This window comes from Balaenoptera ricei, chromosome 13 (assembly GCF_028023285.1).
Source record: "Balaenoptera ricei isolate mBalRic1 chromosome 13, mBalRic1.hap2, whole genome shotgun sequence".
Taxonomy (NCBI): domain Eukaryota; kingdom Metazoa; phylum Chordata; class Mammalia; order Artiodactyla; family Balaenopteridae; genus Balaenoptera; species Balaenoptera ricei.
The window spans coordinates 66,288,670-66,312,975 of NC_082651.1; the positions used below are offsets into that span (position 1 = coordinate 66,288,670).

A 24,306-nucleotide genomic window follows, 5' to 3' on the forward strand; every position below is an offset into this window, starting at 1 on the left:
TTCCCTATGTTATTATTAATAGTGTCCCCTTTCCTCTCAGAAGTGTCTTGGTTAGGATAGTAAATTATATGTGCATCCTAATTATTTGAGATTAAGCTATTTATGCTGCTCTTTGACACCCCTCCCCTACCTCATACTTGCTATGTTCCTTAGGTTCCTTAAGTTGTGTTTAGGGGTGATATTCTTGCAATATTTAACGTATTTTGTTATGTTAATATCTTAATTTCTGGTTTTAAGTGTTTTGTTACATACTAATATTTTTAGTCTGTTTTGGCTTATTTTTTATTGTAGTGAAATATATGTAACAAAATTTTCCACTTTAACCATTTTTAAGTGTATAATTCAGTGGCATTAATTACATCACAGTGTTGTACAGCTGTTACCACTATTTGCAAAACCCTGTCCTCACCTGAAAAAAATACACCCATTAAGCAAGAACTCTCCACTGCTGCTTTCCTGAGCCCCTGGAAACCTTTAATCTACTTTCTGTCTCTATGAATTTCCCTATTCTAGATAATTCATATAAGTGGAATTATATAATATTTATCCTTTTGTGTTTGGCTTATTTCACTTAGCATAATGTTTTCAAGGTTCATTAATATTGTAGCATATCTGGGAACTTTGTTCCTTTTAGTGGCTGAATAATATTCCATTATATGTATATACCACATTTTGTTTATCCATTCATCTGTTGATAGACACTTGAGCAGCTTCATCTGTTTATAAAAATGATATTTTTAATATTCTCAATTCTTCTGGTTTTTAATTTAATTTTTGCTCTTTTCATAGCTCATACTTATGTGTTATGGGGAGTTTGGGGGGAGTTTTGTTGTTGTTTGCTTTCAACTTTTCATCTGTTAGTCCTAGACTTTTACTTTACTCTTTACACTTCAGCCATTCAAATTTTTCTTTTTATAACATCTTAGTTTAGCACTATCTTTCTGTACTCACTCAAATTTTTTATGTCTTTTATTTCATTTTTATCTTCTCTGTGTGTGTATTTGCACACGGGTCCTACTTTAGAAAGATAAACTTTAAAATTTTACCTATTGGACACATTTTAGCATTTAGATCTTTTTACTTTGAATTGTGTTTAGAACATTTTGTCATCTTGTACTTTTAAGTCTTAGTTTATAAATAGTAGGCAGGAATTAACATCAGAGTGACAGCTGTGAGATTAGCTCACACCCTGTGCAGGAGTTTGACTATTTTTTCCCTCCATTTGTCCCTGAAGCAACTTTTCAGTTCTCTTTCATGGAATCCTGTCACCTGGAAGCTTTAACCGGATTCAGTGACTCCAAGAAAAGGAGCTTTATTAGTAATTCTTTCACCTGGTAGTGGTCTTGCTTTCACATGTCATATATCAACCATTCCTTCTGTGAGACATATTATGATCTAAAAACCGTGGTCTCTGTCCTTTACGATCTCTGGGATCTGAGGAAGCTGTGAAGAGACCTGTAGGCAAGAATGCATACTTAAGTAAACATCCAGTCAGTTCCAACTTTGTCCACTCTAATGGGAACAACAAAGTAGAAAAATAATTAGTGCCTGTAGACAAATTAAAATATATTTACTTAAAGACTTACAAGTTAACTAAAGAGTAAGAGAGGGCAGCCTGTGTAATATCATAGAAATGCCAGAAAGCAAGAGATCTAGCCATCACTGGTGTGTCTGTGAACTAGTCAGGACTCTTTCTGACTGGAAATAAAGGGGGGAGTTTCAACTTGGTGTTCTCTAAAAGTCCTCCAAATGCTAAAATTTCATGATTTTATATCTCTACCTTGTTACCTTACCAACAAATTGTCATCTATACGTTTGGGACTCTAGTACCAACTCCTGCAGTCAGGCTGTGTATCAGAAATCCTGGGGAACTTTTTAGAAATGCAAATTCCTGGATCTCACCCCACATCTGCTGGATCAGAATCCCTAATGGCTGAGGCCTAGGGATCCCTTTTTTTGTTTTAAGTTCCTCAAGTAATTCTGAAATTCCCAGTCTGCCAGTGACAGTGGACCTGCATTTAGGAACTAGACATGTTTGTGATCAAATGTTGCTGACCTAAACCTCATTGAATTCATTTAGTTCTGAAGTTCTTACTGGCAGATACCTTGACTTTCCATTTTGCATTAGCCACATGGCAAGAGGAACTTATTCCATTATGCTCATGCACCAGCTAGTAATATTCAAAGACTAGCATCAAACCAGACACCACATTTCTTTATCTTTCACATCATCCTATTCTGCTCTGCCTACAAAAATAATTCCTAAAATCTTTCATCATGATAAATTGAATGATACACAAAAGGAAAACCAAGTAAGGAAAAGAAAATGTTTAAACATTTGTTCATTGACTCTCTGCAATATAGATGAGCAGTTCTTACAGTAGTTTCTAAGATAGGTTGACAGATACCTCCTTCACTGGCACTACTGATCTGTGATTTGTGGGATCACTGGTTCTGACAGGTTCAAAACATGATCAGGAAAGAAGGAAAACTCAGGAAAGCCAGAAAGAAAAGAAAAATTGTACTCTCAAAATAGGTGTGTGTGTTTTTTTTTTTTTAATAATAGTTCACAGAGTGGGACTGCATTGTAGCTACCACTTCTTTTTTTTTTTAATTTTATTTTTTTATACAGCAGGTTCTTATTAGTCATCCGTTTTATACACATCAGTGTATACATGTCAATCCCAATCTCCCAATTCATCCCACCACCACCCCCCACCCCCACCCCTTTCCCCCCTTGGTGTCCATACGTTTGTTCTCTACATCTGTGTCTCAATTTCTGCTCTGCAAACCGGTTCATCTGTACCATTTTCTAGGTTCCACATATATGCGTTAATATACGATATTTGTTTTTCTCTTTCTGACTTGCTTCATTCTGTATGACAGTCTCTAGGTGCATCCACATCTCTACAAATGACCCAATTTCGTTCCTTTTTATGGCTGAGTAATATTCTATTGTATATATGTACCACATCTTTTTTTTTTTTGATGGTTACATTTTTAATTTTATTTATTTATTTATTTATTTATTTATTTTTGGCTGTGTTGGGTTCTTCGTTTCTGTGCGAGGGCTTTCTCTAGTTGCGGCAGGCGGGGGCCACTCTTCATCGCGGTGTATGGGCCTCTCACTGTCGCGGCCTCTCATGTTGCGGAGCACAAGCTTCAGACGCGCAGGCTCAGTAGTTGTGGCTCACGGGCCTAGTTGCTCCGCGGCATCCTCCCAGGGTCAGGATCCTGGGATCCTCCCAGACCAGGGCTCTAACCCATGTCCCCTGTTTTAGCAGGCAGATTCTCAACCACTGCGCCACCAGGGAAGCCCTGTACCACATCTTCTTTATCCATTCGTCTGTCGATGGGCATTTAGGTTGCGTCCATGACCCGGCTATTGTAAATGGTGCTGCAATGAACATTGGGGTGCATGTGTCTTTTTGAATTATGGTTTTCTCTGGGTATATGCTCAGTAGTGGGATTGCTGGGTCATATGGTAATTCTATTTTTAGTTTTTTAAGGAACCTCCATACTGTTCTCCATAGTAGCTGTATCAATTTACATTCCCACCAACAGTGCAAGAGGGTTCCCTTTCGCCACACCCTCTCCAGCATTTGTTGTTTGTAGATTTTCTGATGATACCCATTCTAACCAGTGTGAGGTGATACCTCATTGTAGTTTTGATTTGCATTTCTCTAACAATTAGTGATGTTGAGCAGCTTTTCATGTACCTCTTAGCCATCTATATGTCTTCTTTGGAGAAATGTCTATTTAGGTCTTCTGCCCATTTTTGGATTGGGTTTTTTGTTTTTTTAATATTGAGCTGCATGAGCTGTTTATATATTTTGGAGATTAATCCTTTGTCCATTGATTCGTTTGCAAATATTTTCTCCCTTTCTGAAGGTTGTCTTTTCATCTTGTTTATGGTTTCCTTTGCTGTGCGAAAGCTTTTAAGTTTCACTAGGTCCCATTTGTTTATTTTTGTTTTTATTTCCATTACTCTAGGAGGTGGATCAAAAAAGACCTTGCTGTGATTTATGTCAAAGAGTGTTCTTCCTATGTTTTCCTCTAAGAGTTTTATAGTGCCCAGTCTTACATTTAGGTCTCTTATCAATTTTGAGTTTATTTTTGTGTATGGTGCTAGGGAGTGTTCCAATTTCATTCTTTTACATGGAGCTGTCCAGTTTTCCCAGCACCACTTGTTTAAGACACTGTCTTTTCTCCATTTTATATCCTTGCCTCCTTTGTAATAGATTAGTTGACCATAGGTGCGTGGGTTTATCTCTGGGCTTTCTATTCTGTTCCATTAAGCTGTATTTCTGTTTTTGTGCCAGTACCATATTGTCTTGATTACTGTAACTTTGTAGCATAGTCTGAAGTCAGGGAGTCTGATTCCTCCAGCTCCGTTTGTTTCCCTCAAGACTGCTTTGGCTATTTGGGGTCTTTTGTGTCTCCATACAAATTTTAAGATTTTTGGTTCTAGTTCTGTAAAAAAAAAAAAATGCCATTGGTAATTTGATAGGGATTGCATTGAATCTGTAGATTGCTTTGGGTAGTGTAGTCATTTTCACAATATTGATTCTTCCAATCCAGGAACATGGTATATCTCTCCGTCTGTTGGTATCATGTTTAATTTCTTTCATCAGTGTCTTATAGTTTTCTGCATACAGGTCTTTTGTCTCCCTAGGTAGGTTTATTCCTAGGTATTTTATTCTTTTTGTTGCAGTGGTAAATGGGAGTGTTTCCTTAATTTCTCTTTCAGATTTTTCATCATTAGTGTATAGGAACGCAAGAGATTTCTGTGCATTAATTTTGTATCCTGCAGCTTTACCGAATTCATTGATTAGCTCTAGTAGTTTTCTGGTGGCATCTTTAGGATTCTCTGTGTATAGTATCATGTCATCTGCAAACAGTGACAGTTTTACTTCTTTTCCAATTTGCATTCCTTTTATTTCTTTTTCTTCTCTGATTGCCGTGGCTAGGACTTCCAAAACTATGTTGAATAATAGTGGTGAGAGTGGACATCCTTGTCTTGTTCCTGATCTTAGAGGAAATACTTTCAGTTTTTCACCATTGAGAATGATGTTTGCTGTGGGTTTGTCATATATGGCCTTTATTATGTTGAGGTAGGTTCCCTCTATGCCCACTTTCTTGAGCGTTTTTATCAGAAATGGGTGTTGAATTTTGTCAAAAGCTTTTTCTGCATCTATTGAGATGATCATATGGTTTTTATTCTTCAATTTGTTAATATGGTGTATCACATTGATTGATTTGCGTATATTGAAGAATCCTTGCATCCCTGGGATCAATCCCACTTGATCGTGGTGTATGATCCTTTTAATGTGTTGTTGGATTCTGTTTGCTAGTATTTTGTTGAGGATTTTTGCATCTATATTCATCAGTGATATTGGTCTGTAATTTTCTTTTTTTGTAGTGTCTTTGTCTGGTTTTGGTATCAGGGTGATGGTGGCCTCATAGAATGAGTTTGGGAGTGTTCCTTCCTCTGCAATTTTTTGGAAGAGTTTGAGAAGGATGGGTGTTAGCTCTTCTCTAAATGTTTGATAGAATTCACCTGTGAAGCCATCTGGTCCTGGACTTTTGTATGTTGGAAGATTTTTAATCACAGTTTCAATTTCATTACTTGTGATTGGTCTGTTCATATTTTCTGTTTCTTCCTGGTTCAGTCTTGGAAGGTTATACCTTTCTAAAAATTTGTCCATTTCTTCCAGGTTGTCCATTTTATTGGCATAAAGTTGCTTGTAGTAGTCTCTTAGGATGCTTTGTATTTCTGCGGTGTCTGTTGTAACTTCTCCTTTTTCATTTCTGATTTTATTGATTTGAGTCCTCTCCCTCTTTTTCTTGATGAGTCTGGCTAATGGCTTATCAATTTTGTTTATCTTCTCAAAGAACCAACTTTTAGTTTTATTGATCTTTGCTATTGTTTTCTGTTTCTATTTCATTTATTTCTGCTCTGATCTTGATGATTTCTTTCCTTCTGCTAACTTTGGGTTTTGTTTGTTCTTCTTTCTCTAGTTTCTTTAGGTGTAAGGTTAGATTGTTTACTTGAGAGTTTTCTTGTTTCTTGAGATAGGCTTGTATAGCTATAAACTTCCCTCTTAGAACTGCTTTTGCTGCATCCCATAGGTTTTGGGTCGTCGTGTTTTCATTGTCATTTGTCTCTAGGTAGTTTTTGATTTCCTCTCTGATTTCTTCAGTGATCTCTTGGTTATTTAGTAACGTATTGTTTAGCCTCCATGTGTTTGTCTTTTTTACGTTTTTTTCCCTGTAATTCATTACTAATCTCATAGCGCTGTGGTCAGAAAAGATGCTTGATATGATTTCAATTTTCTTAAATTTACTGAGGCTTGATTTGTGACCCAAGATGTGATCTATCCTGGAGAATGTTCCGTGCGCACTTGAGAAGAACGTGTAATCTGCTGTTTTTGGATGGAATGTCCTATATATATCAATTAAATCTAACTGGTCTATTGTGTCATTTAAAGCTTCTGTTTCCTTATTTATTTTCATTTTGGATGATCTGTCCATTGGTGTAAGTGAGGTGTTAAAGTCCGCCACTATTACTGTGTTACTGTCGATTTCCTCTTTTAGAGCTGTTAGCAGTTGCCTTATGTATTGAGGTGCTCCTATGTTGGGTGCATGTATATTTATAATTGTTATATCTTCTTCTTGGATTGATCCCTTGATCATTATGTAGTGTCCTTCCTTGTCTCTTGTAACATTCTTTATTTTAAAGTCTATTTTAACTGATATGAGTATAGCTACTCCAGCTTTCTTTTGATTTCCATTTGCATGGAATATCTTTTTCCATCCCCTCACTTTCAGTCTGTATGTGTCCCTAGGTCTAAAGTGGGTCTCTTGTAGACAGCATATATATGGGTCTTGTTTTTGTATCCATTCAGCCAGTCTATGTCTTTTGGTTGGGGCATTTAATCCATTCACGTTTAAGGTAATTATCGATATGTATGTTCCTATGACCACTTTCTTAATTGTTCTGGGTTTGTTTTTGTAGGTCCTTTTCTTCTCTTGTGTTTCCCACTTAGAGAAGTTCCTTTAGCATTTGTTGTAGAGCTGGTTTGGTGGTGCTGAATTCTCGTAGCTTTTGCTTGTCTGTAAAGCTTTTGATTTCTCCATCAAATCTAAATGAGATCCTTGCCGGGTGGAGTAATCTTGGTGGTAGGTTCTTCCCTTTCATCACTTTAAGTATATCATGCCACTCCCTTCTGGCTTGTAGAGTTTCTGCTGAGAAATCAGCTGTTAACCTTATGGGAGTTCCCTTGTATGTTATTTGTCGTTTTTCCCTTGCTGCTTTCAATAATTTTTCTTTGTCTTTAATTTTTGCCACTTTGATTACTATGTGTCTTGGCGTGTTTCTCCTTGGGTTTATCCTGTATGGGACTCTCTGTGCTTCCTGGACTTGGGTGGCTATTTCCTTTCCCATGTTAGGGAAGTTTTCGACTATAATCTCTTCAAATATTTTCTCTGGTCCTTTCTGTCTCTCTTCTCCTTCTGGGACCCCTATAATGCGAATGTTGTTGCGTTTAATGTTGTCCCAGAGGTCTCTTAGGCTGTCTTCATTTCTTTTCATTCTTTTTTCTTTATTCTGTTCCGCAGCAGTGAATTCCACCATTCTGTCTTCCAGGTCACTTATCCGTTCTTCTGCCTCAGTTATTCTGCTATTGATTCCTTCTAGTGTAGTTTTCATTTCAGTTATTGTATTGGTCACCTCTGTTTGTTTGTTCTTTAATTCGTCTAGGTCTTTGTTAATCATTTCTTGCATCTTCTCAATCTTTACCTCCATTCTTATTCCGAGGTGCTGGATCATCTTCACTATCATTATTCTGAATTCTTTTTCTGGAAGGTTGCCTATCTCCACTTCATTTAGTTGTTTTTCTGGGGTTTTTTCTTGTTCCTTCATCTGGCACATAGCCCTCTGCCTTTTCATCTTCTCTATCTTTCTGTAACTGTGGTTTTTGGTCCACAGGCTGCAGGATTGTAGTTTTTCTTGCTTCTGCTGTCTGCCCTCTGGTGGTTGAGGCTATCTAAGAGGCTTGATGGGAGGCTCTGGTGGTGGGTAGAGCTGACTGTTGCTGTGGCGGTCAGAGCTCAGTAAAACTTTAATCCACTTGACTTTTGATGGGTGGGGCTGGGTTCCCTCCCTGTTGGTTGTTTTGCCTGAGGCAACCCAACACTGGAGCCTACCTGGGCTCTTTGGTGGGGTTAATGGCAGACTCTGGGAGGGCTCACGCCAAGGAGCACTTCCCAGAACCTCCGCTGCCAGTGTCCTTGTCCCCACGGTGAAACAGAGCCACCCCTCGCTTCTGCAGGAGACCCCCCAACACCAGCAGGTAAGTCTGGTTCAGTCTCCCCCAGGGTCACTGCTCCTTCCCCTGGATCCCGATGCGCACACTACTTTGTGTGTTCCCTCCAAGAGTGGGGTCTCTGTTTCCCCCAGTCCTGTAGAAGTCCTGCAATCAATTCCCACTAGGCTTCAAAGTCTGATTCTCTAGGAATTCCTCCTCCCGTTGCAGGCCCCCCAGGTTGGGAAGCCTGACGTGGGGCTCAGAACCTTCACTCCAGTGGGTGGACTTCTGTGGTATAAGTGTTCGCCAGTCTGTGAGTCAACCACCCAGCAGTTATGGGATTTGATTTTACTCTGATTGCGCCCCTCCTACCATCTCACTGTGGCTTCTCCTCTGTCCTTGGACGTGGGGTATCCTCCTTGGTGAAGTCCAGGGTCTTCCTGTCAATGATTGTCCAGCAGCCAGTTGTGATTCTGGTGCTCTCGCAAGAGGGAGTGAGAGCACGTCCTTCTACTCCGCCATCTTGGTTAATGCTCTCGCTTTCTTTGTTTCTATTTCATTTATTTCTGCTCTGATCTTGATGATTTCTTTCCTTCTGCTAACTTTGGGTTTTGTTTGTTCTTCTTTATATAGTTCCTTTAGGTGTAAAGTTAGATTGTTTATTTGAGATTTTTCTTGTTTCTTGAGGTAGGCTTATATAGCTACAAACTTCCCTCTTAGAACTGGTTTTGCTGCATCCCATAGGTTTTGGATTGTTGTGTTTTCATTGTCATTTGTCACTCGGTATTTTTTGATTTCCTCTCTGATTTCTTCAGTGATCTCTTGGTTATTTAGTAACGTATTGTTTAGCCTCCATGTGTTTGTGTTCTTTACGTTTTTTTCCCTGTAATTGATTTCTAATCTCATAGCATTGTGGTTAGAAAAGATGCTTGATATGATTTCAGTTCTCTTAAATTTACTGAGGCTTGATTTTTGACCCAAGATGTGATCTATCCTGGAGAATGTTCTGTGCACAGTTGAGAAGAAAGTATAATCTGCTGTTTTTGGATGGTATGTCCTATAAACATCAGTTAAATTTATCTGTTCTATTGTGTCATTTAAAGCTTCTGTTTCCTTATTAATTTTTTGTTTGGATGATCTGTCCATTGGTGTAAGTGAGGTGTTAAAGTCCCCCACTATTATTGTGTTACTGTTGATTTCCTCTTTTAGAGCTGTTAGCAGTTGCCTTATGTATTGAGGTGCTCCTGTGTTGGGTGCATGTATATTTATAATTGGTATATCTTCTTCTTGGATTGATCCTTTGATCATTATGTAGTATCCTTCCTTGTCTCTTGTAACATTCTTTATTTTAAAGTTTATTTTATCTGATATGAGTATTGCTACTCCAGCTTTCTTTTGATTTCCATTTGCATGGAATATCTTTTTCCATCCCCTCACTTTCAGTCTGTATGTGTCCCTAGGTCTGAAGTGGGTCTCTTGTAGACAGCATATATATGGGTCTTGTTTTTGTATCTATTCAGCAAGCCTGTGTCTTTTGGTTGGAGCATTTAATCCATTCACGTTTAAGGTAATTATCGATATGTATGTTCCTATGACCTTTTTCTGAATTGTTTTGGGTTTGTTTTTGTAGGTCCTTTTCTTCTCTTGTGCTTCCCACTTAGAGGAGTTCCTTTAGCATTTGTTGTAGAGCTGGTTTGGTGGTGCTGAATTCTCTTAGCTCTTGCTTGTTTGTAAAGCTTTTGATTTCTCCATCAAATCTAAATGAGATCCTTGCCGGGTAGAGTAATCTTGGTGGTAGGTTCTTCCCTCTCATCACTTTAAGTATATCATGCCACTCCCTTCTGGCTTGTAGAGTTTCTGCTGAGAATCAGCTGTTAACCTTATGGGAGTTCCGTTGTATGTTATTTGTCGTTTTTCCCTTGCTGCTTTCAGTAATTTTTCTTTGTCTTTAATTTTTGCCAATTTGATTACTATGTGTCTTGGCATGTTTCTCCTTGGGTTTATCCTGTATGGGACTCTCTGCACTTCCTGGTCTTGGGTGGCTGTTTCTTTTCCCATGTTAGGGAAGTTTTTGACTATAATCATTTGGAATATTTTCTTGGCTCCTTTCTCTCTTTCTTTTCTCCTTCTGGGACCCCTATAATGCGAATGTTGTTGCTTTTAATGTTGTCCCAGAGGTCTCTTAGGCTGTCTTCATTTCTTTTCATTCTTTTTTCTCTATTCTGTTCCGCAGCAGTGAATTCCACCATTCTGTCTTCCTGGTCACTTATCCGTTCTTCTGCCTCAGTTATTCTGCTATTGATTCCTTCTAGTGTGTTTTTCATTCCAGTTATTGTATTCTTCATCTCTGTTTGTTTGTTCTTTAATTCTTCTAGATCTTTATTAAACATTTCTTGCATCTTCTCGATCTTTGCCTCCATTCTTTTTCTGACGTCCTGGATCATCTTCACTGTCATTACTCTGAATTGTCTTTCTGAAAGATTGCCTCCGTTCGCTTAGTTGTTTTTCCAGGGTTTTATCTTGTTCCTTCATCTGGTACATAGCTCTCTGCTTTTTCATCTTGTCTGTCTTTCTGTTAATGTGGTGTTTGTTCCACAGGCTGCCGGATTGTACGTAGCTACCACTTCTTTATTTTTTGTTTTTTTTCTCCACTTTCCATTTACTCTTTAACCTGCTGGAGTATGGCTCCCCTCCTCCATTAAAACCTCTGTCATTGTCACCAACGACGTAATATATTTCAACCTAGTAGACACTTCCCTTTCCTCATCTCAGAGGTGCTCTCAGCAGATTTGACATGCTTGACCATTCCCTCCTTGAAACACTCTTTTGGCCTCTTGACTCCACGTTTTCCTACTACCTTACATACCAACCCTTCTCGATCTCCTTTTCTAACTTTTCTTCCATATGACTTCTCAACTGCGAAGTTTCTCAGGGCTTGGTCCTGGCGCTTTTTTCTCTCCTTAATTTCTTCCTAAGTAATTTTGTCCATTTCCATGGACTTAGTACCATAGCAGTTATTATGGTCATCCCAGACTCACCTCTGTGCTGCACAGAATTAATCTCCAGTTGGACATCTTACTGACTTCTCAGACTGTCCACAGTTGAACTTCAACTTTCCCAGCCCTGACTCAGCTCTTCTTTATCTCATTGGTCTGTACTCAGTTGGTCAAGGCAGAACATGGGGAAACATGTTTTATTCCTCCTGTTCCTTTACCCTGCCATCACATCTGTTAACAGTGCATACCAAACTAGCTTCATGATTTTTACCATGGCACTATATCATCTAGCCTATTATTTACTTAATTATTTTTGTTTAACCAACTTGTCTCATCCCAAGGAATAATAGTAAGTCACCAGTCTGATGTGCTAGTTATATTCTTTCTAATTAAATATTCATATACCCCAAGTCATGTATACCATCATGTCTGACATGCTTTCAGAAACACATTGCATTAACCTCCAAAATGTATGGTGAATCTGTCCATATTTTTCCATCTATACCATCATCACTCAGTTATTTTTCACCTGGACAACTGGTGAAGCCACCTAACTAGGTTTCTTGCTTGCCTCTTCCCTTCCAACATATTTTCATACATTTGGAAGAGTGATCTTAAAATACAAATTAAATCATGTCACTCTGTAGCTTAAAACCCTTCCAGAAGTTCTTAACACATAAACATAAACTCCATTTTCCTAGTCATGTTCCCCAAGACTCTGCAAGATCTAGCCCCGATCTCATTTCTTGCCACTTTGCCCACATTCACTTTGGTCAAGCTACAACGGTTATCTCCTGGATCAAAGAACAGAACTCTTTCCCATCTATCTCAGGACCTTTACATACTAATCCCTAATCCCATGCACGCCTGCATGTCTAGTTCCTTTTCCTATATTATGTCTTGATTAAATGTTACCTCCTGAGAAAGGCCGTTTCTGACCATGGTAATCAAAGTAACTGAAGCTCATTTTTAACCTTAACCTTGTTTCCTTCTCACTACTTTACCACAATTATTACTTCATTTGTCAGTGTCCTTTTTTGTTTTGTCTTCCCAGCTAAAATGTAAACTCCATAAGGGCAGGGTCCATGTCTGTCAGTTCAATATTGCTTCCCTATTGTGTGAGACAGTGCATGACATAGTAATAAATACTGTTGAGTGAATGACTGTCCCCATAAATAGGGGCCTACATGTATTTTATAGAATGCCATTCTTTGGGTTGCAGTGTAATTCTTGAACCTAAGTCCCCAAATAAAGGATTGAGCTAGACAAAATAGAAAGGACTGAGAGTGTAGTTAAGGTAATACCAGGCACAGGGAGCAACATTTGTAAGAGCCCCACATTGAGAGAGGGCAATCCCTACAAGTACTCTAGCCAAAATGGTCAAAGATGAACCAGAAGAAGTAAGCAGGGGCCAGATCATGTATAGGCAGTTGTGTAAATCTTGTGAGAAATTTGAACTGCATCCTAAAAGCAATAGAAAGTCATTGAAAAATGTAGATTCAATCAGATTTGCATTTTAGAAGAATCACTCTGACAGAATTGCAGAAAATAGATTGGAAGTAGAAAGCCTTGTCAGTAAGGTGAATGAAGATGAGAGCCTAAACTAAGGACATAGCCAGAAAAATGGAGAAAAGTGTAAGATTTGAGGGAGGATTGAAGAGATAGAATCAGTCAAACTTCACAGTTACAGAGTGATTACATTTAACTTGGGGCATTTTAGTAGAATAATAGAGAACATAGGGTGATAATCTCTGATCTATTTGGATTCTAAAATCCAGAAGTCCCTTACAAAAGTATTTACTTATTATTTTTTTTTGGCAAAACCTGACCTAAACTGACACAAAGCTACTCTGATCTTTATTTATCCCACTTAGTAGAGTTCCCCAACCAGGGATTGAACCTGGGCCACGGGAGTGAAAGCACTGAGTCCTAACTGCTGAACCGCCAGGGAATTCCCTCCGATTTCTTATTGTATTTGATTACAGGTGATATCCCCCTTACTGGGATAGACATCATGTTAACTTCTCAAAATCACAACATTTGAAAATACATGTGGATCATCTTTATGTTTCGAACAGACTTATTTCACAGTCACATGTATAGCCTTACCGTTACTCAGATGTTAAGGGTGAGGAAGGAGAAGGAGTAAATGTAACTCACTACTGATGTGGAGATTTTACTCATCAGCTGGATACATGAGTCTGGAAGTTGGAAAGAGTGTTCCATGTGTAGGTAGTGGTTGAAGCCATAAAAGGCATGACACTGTATTTACTTCTATGCTATTTATTATTATTATATAATTATTATTATTTAAATTTTTTTCCTCTTTCCATTAGATTGGGAAGTCCCTGAAGACAAGAATTTTACAATGTACATCTTTATATGCCCAACATGTAGCATTAATGACTGCCACATACTAGATAAGCAATAAATGTTTGTAGATGAGTTATTAGTTGAATGAATGATTTTTTTCTTTTCATGTAGCCATAAATTTTATTGCTTGAAGAAAGACCAAAGAATTCATGTAGTCTGAGCTTTCTTTAGGTCTTTGGTCTATTTTGAATTTATTTTTTGTATGTGCTGTGAAGGATCAGAGTTTGACTTCATTATTTTGCTTGTGAATATCCACTTAGCCCAGCATCATTTGTTGAAAAGACTGTTCTTTTCCCATCTAATTTTCTTAGCACGCTTATCAAAAATCTACTGACCATAAATGAAAGGGTTTATTTCTGGACTGTCAGTTCTATCCTGTTGATCTGTATGTCTGTCCTTAGGCCAGTACTACACTCTTGATTGCCATAGCATTCTAGTAAGTTTTGAAATCAGGAAATGTGTGAGTTCTTTCTTTACAAATGAAAAAACTAAAGTCACTGAGCCCAAGATAAAATTTTTAAAAATTATAAAAATTAATGGAGTCAGAACCAAACCTCAGGTAACCTGATTCACATCACATTTCTTTTAAATATCTTTTATTATAAGTCACTACAGATATAAACAAAGAGAGAGAGAATATCATAGCAAATACCCATGTATCCAGTACTCAGTGTGACTTTTTTCTTAACCAAAAAAGTTACAGATGTATTTGAAGACTCCTATGTACTTCCCTGATCACATTATCTTCCTTACCTCCCCAGTGGTGATCATTGTCCTTAACCTCTTTCCATTCTATTTTTATGTAATTTGGTAGCATATATATTTGTATCCACGATGATATATAATATTGTTTTGCATGTTTTACAACTTTAGGTAAATAATGTACATATAATTGTATAACTTGCTTTGCTGTTCAACATTCTGATTTTGAGGTTCCACATTAATATATGTATCTCTGTTTCATTTTTTACAACTGCTGCGTAGTATTCTATGATATGCCACAATTAATCTATTTTCTTTGGACAAGCATGTAGGTTGTTTCCAATTTCCAGACTTACCCAAAAAAAGCTGCAGAGCACAATCTTGTATGTATCTCCTTATCCATGTGTGCTTGTCTTTCTCTAGAGTCTGTATCTAGAATTGGAATTCCTAATTGTATTCACATCGTAATGTTTCTTGTTAAATTAATTTCTGAATTGATAGAACTATCTTACAATCAAGATAGAAAGGAATATATAAGAATTCTATCTCTATATCTTGAATAACATTTGATATTATCAGACCTTTTTGCCCTGCTGATGGGTAAATAGTATGTCATTGTTGCTTAATTTTCATTGCCCTAATAATGAGGTTGAGCATCTTTTCATATGTTTATTGACACCATAGGTTTTGTCTTCCTGAATTGCTTATTGATGATGTTTGACCGTTTTTCCTATTGAGTTTGTCTTTTTCTTACTGATTCATAGGAGTTTTTTACGTATCCTTTGTCTTTTATTTGTGCGTAGATATCTTCTCTATATTCGTGCTGTCTTTTCACTTTATGATGTCTTTTGTTAAATAAGTCTTTAAATTTTTATGTTTTGTGCTCTCTATGTTTCATTCAATTCAGCAATTATTTGTTGAACACCTACTATGCATCATTCTACCCATTGAGTATATAGCATTGAGCAAAGGAAACAAAGATACCTGCCTTCATGGAGCTTATCATTCTGCTTCTAGGGAGAGAGAAAGAATAAAGAAATATGTGAGTAAAATATAAAGTATGTCAGAGGCAATAAGCACAATGAAAAATAAAATAGGACAAGGAAAGATTAGATAGGCCATGTTGGGATAGGGTGAACTGTGATTTTAGTGGAGTGGTCAAGGCAAGCCTAACTGAGATGACATTTGAGCAATAGCTTCAAGTAGGTGTTTGGGCATAGGACACAGTAAGTTCTAAGAAAGTGAGGTGGGAGCAAGCCTGACATATTCAAGAAACATCAAAGAGGCCAGTGTGGCTCAGAGTAAGTGGATGAGGGAGGAATGTAGTAGCAGATGAGGTCAGCAAGGTAATGGGGCAAGATCCTTTAGGCTCTTGTAGACCATTATAAGGATTTTTCCTCTTGAATGAGATGGGAAAACCATTGGATGGGGTTTTGAGTGAAGGAGTGATATAATCTGACTTCAGGCTCACTCTAGTTCCTTTGTTGAAAATAGACTGTGGAAGGCAGAGGCAGAAACAGAGCATTTTGGCTATTGCAGTAATCCAAAGGAGAAACGATACTGGTACCACCAGACTAGTACAAGTGTGAGAAGTGGTCAGATTCTAGATATATCTTGAAAGTAGAATTGACAAGGTTTGCAGATCACTTGATTGTGGCAAGAGAGAAAGGCAAAGAAGACTAATACTTTAAAGCATGAGCAGCTTGGAAAGAGAGTTATTTATGAAAATAGGAAAGATTGCCTACAGAACAGGAGATTTTTGTGGGGAGAGGGTACATGGGGAAATTGGATGTTCAGTTTTAGACATTTTTTGACATACTTGTTAGATATATAAATTTAGGAGTCCTCTGCACGTAAATAGCTTTTAATGTCATGAGACTGGATGAGATCACCAAAGGAATTAGTGCACACTATAGGTAAAGAAGTGGTCCAGGGTATTTTGATGGTAAGAGCCAAGGAGTTGAGTAGGAACTAGCTAAAGACACTGAGAAGGGCCAGTGAGATAGGAGGCAAACAATGAGAATGAGGTGTCCTGGAAGCCAAGTGAAGAAAAGTGTTTTTAGGAGGAGGAAGTGATCAACTGTTTCATAATGCTGATAGGTCAAGTACTGTGAATACCTAGAATTAACATTTGTACTTTGTGATGTAGTGGCCATCAGTGACCTTTTTTTTAAATGAAGTAGTATCTTATTTTTTTAATTATTATTTTATATTGGAGTATAGTTCATTAACAGTGTTGTGTTTCAGGTGTACAGTGATTCAGTTATACATATACATGTATCTATTCTTTTTCAAATTCTTTTCCCACTTAGGTTATTACAGAATATTGAGCAGAGTTCCCTGTGCTGTCCTTGTTTGTTATCTATTTTAAATATAGTAGTGTGTATATGTCAATCCCAAACTCCCAATTTATCCCTCCCCCCACCCACCTTTCCCCTTTGTTAGCCATAAGTTTGTTTTCTTTTTTTTTTTTAATTTTATTTATTTTTTGGATGCATTGGATCTTCATTGCTGTGTGCGGGCTTTTCTCTAGTTGTGGTGAATGGGGGCTACTGTTCGTCGTGGGGCGTGGACTTCTCGTTGCAGTGCATGGGCTTCTCATTGTGGTGGCTTCTCTTATTGCAGAGCACGGGCTCTAGGCACGCGGGCTTCAGTAGTTGCAGCACGTGAGCTCAGTAGTCGCGGCACGCAGGCTTCGTAGTTGTGGCGCGTGGGCTCAGTAGTTGTGGCTCATGGGCTGTAGGGCGCCTGGGCTTCAGTAGTTGTGGAACGCGGGCTCTAGAGCTCAGGCTCTGTAGTTGTGGCGAACAGGCTTAGTTGCTCCGTGGCATGTGGGATCTTCCCGGACCAGGGATTGAACCCATGTCCCCTGCATTGACAGGAAGATTCTTCCTGGTGCCACCAGGGAAGTCCCAAATGATAAGTTTGTTTTCTAAGTCTGTGAGTCTGTTTCAGTTTGGAAATAAGTTTATTTGTATCATTTTTTTAAGATTCCGCACATAAGCGATATCATATGACATTTGCCTTTCTCTGTCTGACTTCACTTAGTATGATAATCTCTGGGTCCATCCATGTTGCTGCAAATGGCACTATTTCATTCTTTTTAATGGCTGAGTAATATTCCAATGCATATATATATATATATATATATATATATATATATATATATATATATATACCACATCTTCTTTATCCATTCCTCTGTAGATGGGCATTTAGGTTGCTTCCATTCTTAGCAATTGTAAACAGCACTGCAATGAACAGGGGTGTATGCATCCTTTCAAACCATGGTTTTCTCCAGATATATGCCCAGTAGTGGGATTGCTGGATCATATGGTAGCTCTATTTTTAGTTTTTTAAGGAACCTCCATATTGTTCTCCATTGTGGCTGTACCAATTTACATTCCCACCAACAGTGTAGGAGGGTTCCCTTTTCTTCACAGCCTCTCCAGCATTTATTGTTTGTAGACTTTTGATGATGACCATTCCGACTGGTGTGAGGTGATATCTCATTGTAGTTTTGATGTGCATTTCTCTAATAATTAGTGATGTTGAGCATCTTTTCATGTGCCTATTGGCCCTCTGTATGTCTTTGGAGAAATGTCTATTTAGGTCTTCTGCCCATTTTTTGATTGGGTTGTTTGTTTTTTTGATATTGAGCCACATGAGCTGTTTGTAAGTTTTGGAGATTAATCCCTTGTTGATCGCATCTTTGCAAATATTTTCTCCCATTCTGTGGGTTGTCTTTTCGTTTTGTTTATGGTTTCCTTTGCTGTGCAAAAGCTTTTGAGTTTAATTAGGTTCCATTTGTTTATTTTTGTTTTTATTTCCATTACTCTGGGAGACAGATTGAAAAAGATATTGCTGCGATTTATGTCAAAGGGTGTTCTGCCTATGTTTTCCTCTAAGAGTTTTATAGTATCTGCTGTTACATTTAGGTCTTTAATCCATTTTGAGTTTATTTTTGTGTATGGTGTTAGGGAGTGTTCTAATTTCATTCTTTTACATGTAGCTGTCCAGTTTTCCCAGCACCATTTATTGAAGAGACTGTCTTTTCTCCATTGTATAGTCTTTCCTCCTTTGTTGTAGATTAATTGACCATAGGTGCGCGGGTTTATCTATGGGCTTTCTATCCTGTTCCATTGATCTGTATTTCTGTTTTTGTGCCAGTACCATACTGTCTTGATTACTGTAACTTTGCAGTATAATTTGAAGCCAGGAAGCCTGATTCCTCCAGCTCTGTTTTTCTTTCTCAAGATTGCTTTGGCTATTCAGGGTCTTTTGTGTCTCCATACAAATTTTTAAATTTTTTGTTCTAGTTCTGTGCAAAATACCATTGGTAATTTGATAGGGATTGCATTGAATCTGTAGATTGCCTTGGTAGTATAGTCATTTTGACAGTATTGATTCTTACAGTCTAAGAACATGGTATGTCTCCGTCTGTGTCATCTTCGATTTCTTTCATCAGTGTCCTATAGTTTTGGGGTTATAGGTCTTTTGTCTCCTTAGGTAGGTTTATTCCTAGGTATTTTATTCTTTCTGATGCAAGAGTAAATGGGATTGTTTCTTTAATTTCTCTTTCTGATCTTTTGTTGTTACTGCATAGAAATGCAACAGATTTCTGGGTATTAATTTTGTATCCTGCAACTTTACTGAATTCATTGATGAGCTCTAGTAGTTTTCTGGTAGCTTCTTCAGAATTTTCTATGGATAGCATCATGTCATCTGCAAACAGTGACAGTTTTACTTCTTCTTTTCCAATTTGGATTCCTTGTATTTCTTTTTCTTCTTGGATTGCCATGCCTAGGACTTCCAAAACTATGTTGAATAAAAGTGACAAGAGTGGACATCCTTGTCTTGTTCCTGATCTTAGAGGAAATGCTTTCAGCTTTTCACCCCTGAGTTTGATATTAGCTATAGTTTAGTCATATATGGCCTTTATTATGTTGAGGTATGTTCTCTCCATACCCACTTTCTGGAGAGTTATCATCATAAATGGGTGTTGGATTTTGTCAAAAGCTTTTTCTATTGAGATCATATGGTTTTTATTCTTTAATTTGTTGATGTAGTGTGTCATACTGATTGTTTTGTGGATATTGAAAAATCCTTGCATCCCTGGGATAAATCCCACTTTTTCATGGTGTATGATCCTTTTAATATATCGTTGGATTCAGTTTGCAAATATTTTGTTGAAGATTTTTGCATCTATCTTCATCGGTGATACTGGCCTGTAATTTTCTTTTTTTTTGTGGTATCTTTGTCTGATTTTGGTATCAGGGTGATGGTGGCCTCATAGAATGAGTTTGGGAGTGTTCCTTCCTCTGCAGTTTTTTGGAAGAGTTTCAGAAGGATAGGTGTTAACTCGTCTCTAAATGTTTGATAGAATTCACCTCTGAAGCCATCTTGTCCTGGACTTTTGTTAGTTGGGAGTTTTTTAATCACAGATTTCAATTTCACTACTTGTGATTGGTCTGTTTATATTTCCCATTTCTTCCTGGTTCAGTCTTGGGAGATTGTACCTTTCTAAGAATTTGTTCATTTCTTCTAGGTTGTCCATTTTATTGGCATATAGTTGCTTGTAGTAGTCTCTTATGATCCCTTGTATTTCTGTGGTATCCATTGTAACTTCTTTTTCTTTTCTAATTTTATTGATTTGAGCCCTCTACCTTTTTTTCTTGATGAGTCTGGTTAAAGGTTTATCAATTTTGTTTATCTTTTCATAGAACTAGCTTTTAGTTTCATTGGTCTTTTCTGTTGTTTTCTTTGTCTCTATTTCATTTATTTCTGCTCTGATCTTTATGATTTCTTTCCTTTTACTAACTTTGAGTTTTGTTTGTTCTTCTTTATTTGCTTTAGGTGTGAGGTTAGGTTGTTTGAGATTTTCTTGTTTCCTGAGGTAAGATTTTATTGCTATAAACTTCTCTCTTAAGACTGCTTTTGCTGCGTCCCATAGGTTTTAGATTGGCGTGCTTTTGTTTTTTTTTGTCTCTAGGTATTTTTTGATTTCCTCTTTGATTTCTTCAGTGATCCATCAGTTGTTAGGTAGCATATTGTTTAGTCTCCACGTGTTTGTGTTTTTTACAGTTTTTTGTTTTGTTTTGTTTTACAGTTTTTTTTACAGTTTTCTTTTCCTAGCACTGTAGTTGGAAAAGATTCTTGGTACAATTTCACTTTTCTTAAATTTACCAAGGTTAGCTTTGTGGCCCACCGTGTGATCAGTCCTGGAGATTGTTCCATGGGTACTGGAGAAGAATGTGTATTCTGCTGCTTTTGGATGGACTGCTCTCTAAATATCAATTAAGTTCATCTGGTCTAATGTGTCATTTAAGGCCTGTGTTTCCTTATTGATTTTCTGTCTGGATCATCTGTCCGTTGATGAAAGTGGGGTGTTAAAGTCCCCCACTATTATTGTGTTACTGTTGATTTCCTCTTTTAGAGCTGTTAGCAGTTGCCTTATGTATTGAGGTGCTCCTATGTTGGGTGCATGTATATTTATAATTGGTATATCTTCTTCTTGGATTGATCCCTTGATCATTATGTAGTACCCTTCCTTGTCTCTTTTAACATTCTTTATTTTAAAGTCTATTTAGTCTGATATGAGTATTGCTACTCCAGCTTTCTTTTATTTCCATTTGCATGGGATAGCGTTTTCCATCCCCTCACTTTCAGTCTGTGTGTGTCCCTAGATCTGAAGTGGATCTCTTGTAGACAACATATATATGGGTCTTATTCTTGTATCCATTTAACCAGTCTTTGTCTTTTGTTGGATCATTTAATCCATTTACATTTAAAGTAATTATCGACATGTATGTTCTTATTGCCATTTTGTTAATTGTTTTGGATTTGTTTTTGTAGGTGTTTTTTTGACCCTTCCTCTTTTGTTCTCTTGTGATTTGATGACTAACTTTACTGTTGTGTTTGGATTCCTTTTTCTTTTTTGTGTGTGTATCTATTGTAGATTTTCAGTTTGCAGTTACCATGAGGTTTTGATATAGCAGTCTATATGTAAACAGGATTGTTTTAAGTTGCTGGTCTTTTCATTTCAAATCCATTTCCAATATCCTGCATTTGTACTCTCCTCTTCTCATGATTGCTGGTTTTGATATCATATTTGTATGTGGATGATTTCCTACCTTTACTGTATGTTTGCCTTTACCAGTGAGCTTTTCCATTCTTAATTTTCTTGTTTCTAGTTGTAACCTTTTCTTTTCCGCCTTGAGAAGTTCCTTTAGCTTTTGTTGCAAAGCTGGTCTGGTGGTGCCAAATTCTCTTAGCTTTTGCTTGTCTATAAAGCTTTTGATTTCTCCACTAAATCTGAATGAGAGCCTTGCTGATTAGAGCATTCTTGGTTGTAGGTTCTTCCCTTTCATCACTTTAAATATATCCTGCCACTCCCTTCTGGCTTGCAGAGTTTCTGCTAAGAAATCAGCTGATAACTTTATGAGAATTCTCTTGTATGTTATTTGTTGCTCTTCCCTTGTTGCTTTTATTATTTTTTCTTTGTCTTTAATTTTCGTCAATTTGATTACTATGTGTCTTGGAATGTTCCTCCTTTGGTTTATCTTGCCTGGGACTCTCTGTGCTTCCTGGACTTGAGTGACTGTTTCCTTTCCCACGTTAGGGAAGTTTTCAGCTATTATCTTTTCAGATATTTTCTCAGGTCCCTTCTCTCTGTCTTGTTCTTCTGGGATCCCTATAATGTGAATGTTGGTGCCTTTAATGTTGTCCCAGAGGTCTCTTAGACTGTCCTCATTTCTTTTCATTCTTTTTTCTTTATTCTGTTCCGTAGCAGTGATTTCCACCCTTCTATCTTCCAGCTCACTTATCCGTTCTTCTGCCTCAGTTATTCTGCTATTGATTCCTTCAAGTGTATTTTTCATTTCAGTTATTGTATTGTTCATCTCTGTTTGTTTGTTCTTTAGTTCTTCTCTGTCTTTGTTAAACGTTTCTTGTATTTTCTCAATCTGTGCCTTCATTTTTTTTTCCAAGATCTTGGATCATCTTTACTATCATTACTCTGAATTCTTTTTCAGGTAGATTGCCTATCTCCACTTCACTTAGATGTTTTTCTGGGGTTTTATCTTGTTCCTTCATTTGGGACATATTCCTCTGCCATCTCATTTTGTCTAACTTTCTGAGATTATGGTTTCTGTTCCACAGGCTACAGAATTGTAGTTCTTCTTGCTTCTGCTGTCTGCCCGCTGGTGGATGAGCCTAAGAGGCTTGTCCAGCCTTCCTGGTGGGAAGGACTGGTTCCTGCCCACTGGTGGGTGGGGCTGGGTCTTGTCCCTCTGGTGGGCAGGGCCATGTCAAGGGGTGTGTTTAGCAGGAAGCTGTGTGCTCAGGAACACTTTAAGCAGCCTGTCTGCTGATGTGTTTCTGCCCTGTTGGTTGTTTGGCCTGAGATGTCCCAGCACTGGAGCCTACAGGCTGTTGTGTGGGGCCAGGTCTTGGTGAGAAAATTGCAGCCACCAGTAGGGCTCACGCCAATGAGTACTCCCCAGAACTACTGCTGCTGGTGTCTTTGTCCCCACAGTGAGCCACAGCCACCCCCTGCCTCCACAGAAGACCCTCCAATACCAGCCAGTAGGTCTGGCCCAGGCTCTTTTGAGGTCATTTCTTTTTTCCCTTGGTCCTGGCGCACATGAGTCTTTGTGTCCGCCCTCCAAGAGTGCAGTTTCTGTTTCCCCTAGTCCTGTGGAATTCCTGCTATCAAAACCTGCTGGCCTTCAAAGCCAGATTCTCTGGGGGCTCCTCCTCCCATTGCCGGACGCCCAGGCTGGTGAGCCTGATGTGGGGCTCAGAACTTTTGCCCCTGTGGAAGAACTTTTGTGATACGATTATTTTCCAGTTTGTGGGTCATCTACCCGATGGGTATGGTATTTGATTTATCACAATTGCCCACCTCCTACCATCTCGTTGTGGCTTCTTTGTCTTTGGGTGTAGGATATCTTTCTTTTGGTAGGTTCCAGGATTTTTTTGTCAGTGTTGTTCAGCAGTTGTGATTTGGGTGTTTTCATAAGAAGAGGTGAGCTCACATCTTTCTACTCTGCCATCTTGTCTCTGCCCCCCATAATGTCTCTGGCCATCAGTGACCTTGACAAGAGCAGTCAGTGGAATGAGAAGGGCAAAAATCTTACTGGGCTCAAGGAGAGAAATTAGAAGCAGGGAGCATTGGAAACAATCACTTTCCTTCATTTAACAGTCACTTTTTGAGTAAGAAAATAAACAGCAAATATAACTAGATATTTTAAATGAATATAATTAAGAGTCTTGAAAAGAGTTTCACAGATGATTAGTATGGTTTTGTGTAAAAAAACACAGAGATCATTTATTAAGTCAAGGAAGTCCCTCTCTATTCCTAATTTAAGGTTTTTATCATTTTTTAAGTGCATTATTTTCTGGTTTTTTTCTGCATTAATTGAAATGGGCCTAAGATTTATTTCCTTTATTTGTGATTGATGGATTTTTCTAACGTTGAACCATCCTTTCATTCTTAAGGTAAATCCTACTCGATCACATAGGATTTTATTGTTACTATTATTGTTTTTATTTTGTGCTTTTTAAAAATACATTGATTTATGAATTTTATTTTAGAGTTTTTTCAATCCATATTTTACAGTAAGATTGGTTTTTAATTGTCTAATATTGTCACTGTCTAGTTTTAGTGTCAGGGTTATATTAGCCTGATAAAATAAGTTGAGTAGTTTTAAATAGTTGGCATTTTTTTCCTTAAATAGTTGACATATGAGATTATTTTTCCCTTGAGGGATTAGAGAAAGCTACCTTTGAAAGTATCTGGGATTTGTGTCTCTTTTAAGAAGGGAACACTTAGTTATCAATTTCTTTGATATTTATTAGCTTATACAGCTTTTCTTTTTTTTGAGTTGGTTTTGGTAATTTATTTTCTGGAATATTATCCATTT

At 37.7% G+C, this 24,306-nt stretch overlaps 1 protein-coding gene across 7 annotated transcripts in view; it reads left to right on the forward strand.

Moving 5' to 3' along the window:
• The window catches only part of PREPL (prolyl endopeptidase like), a 58,513-nt gene that overhangs the window by 2,680 nt on the left and 31,527 nt on the right, over positions 1-24,306 (forward strand). The gene's annotated exons all lie outside the window — the stretch shown is intronic.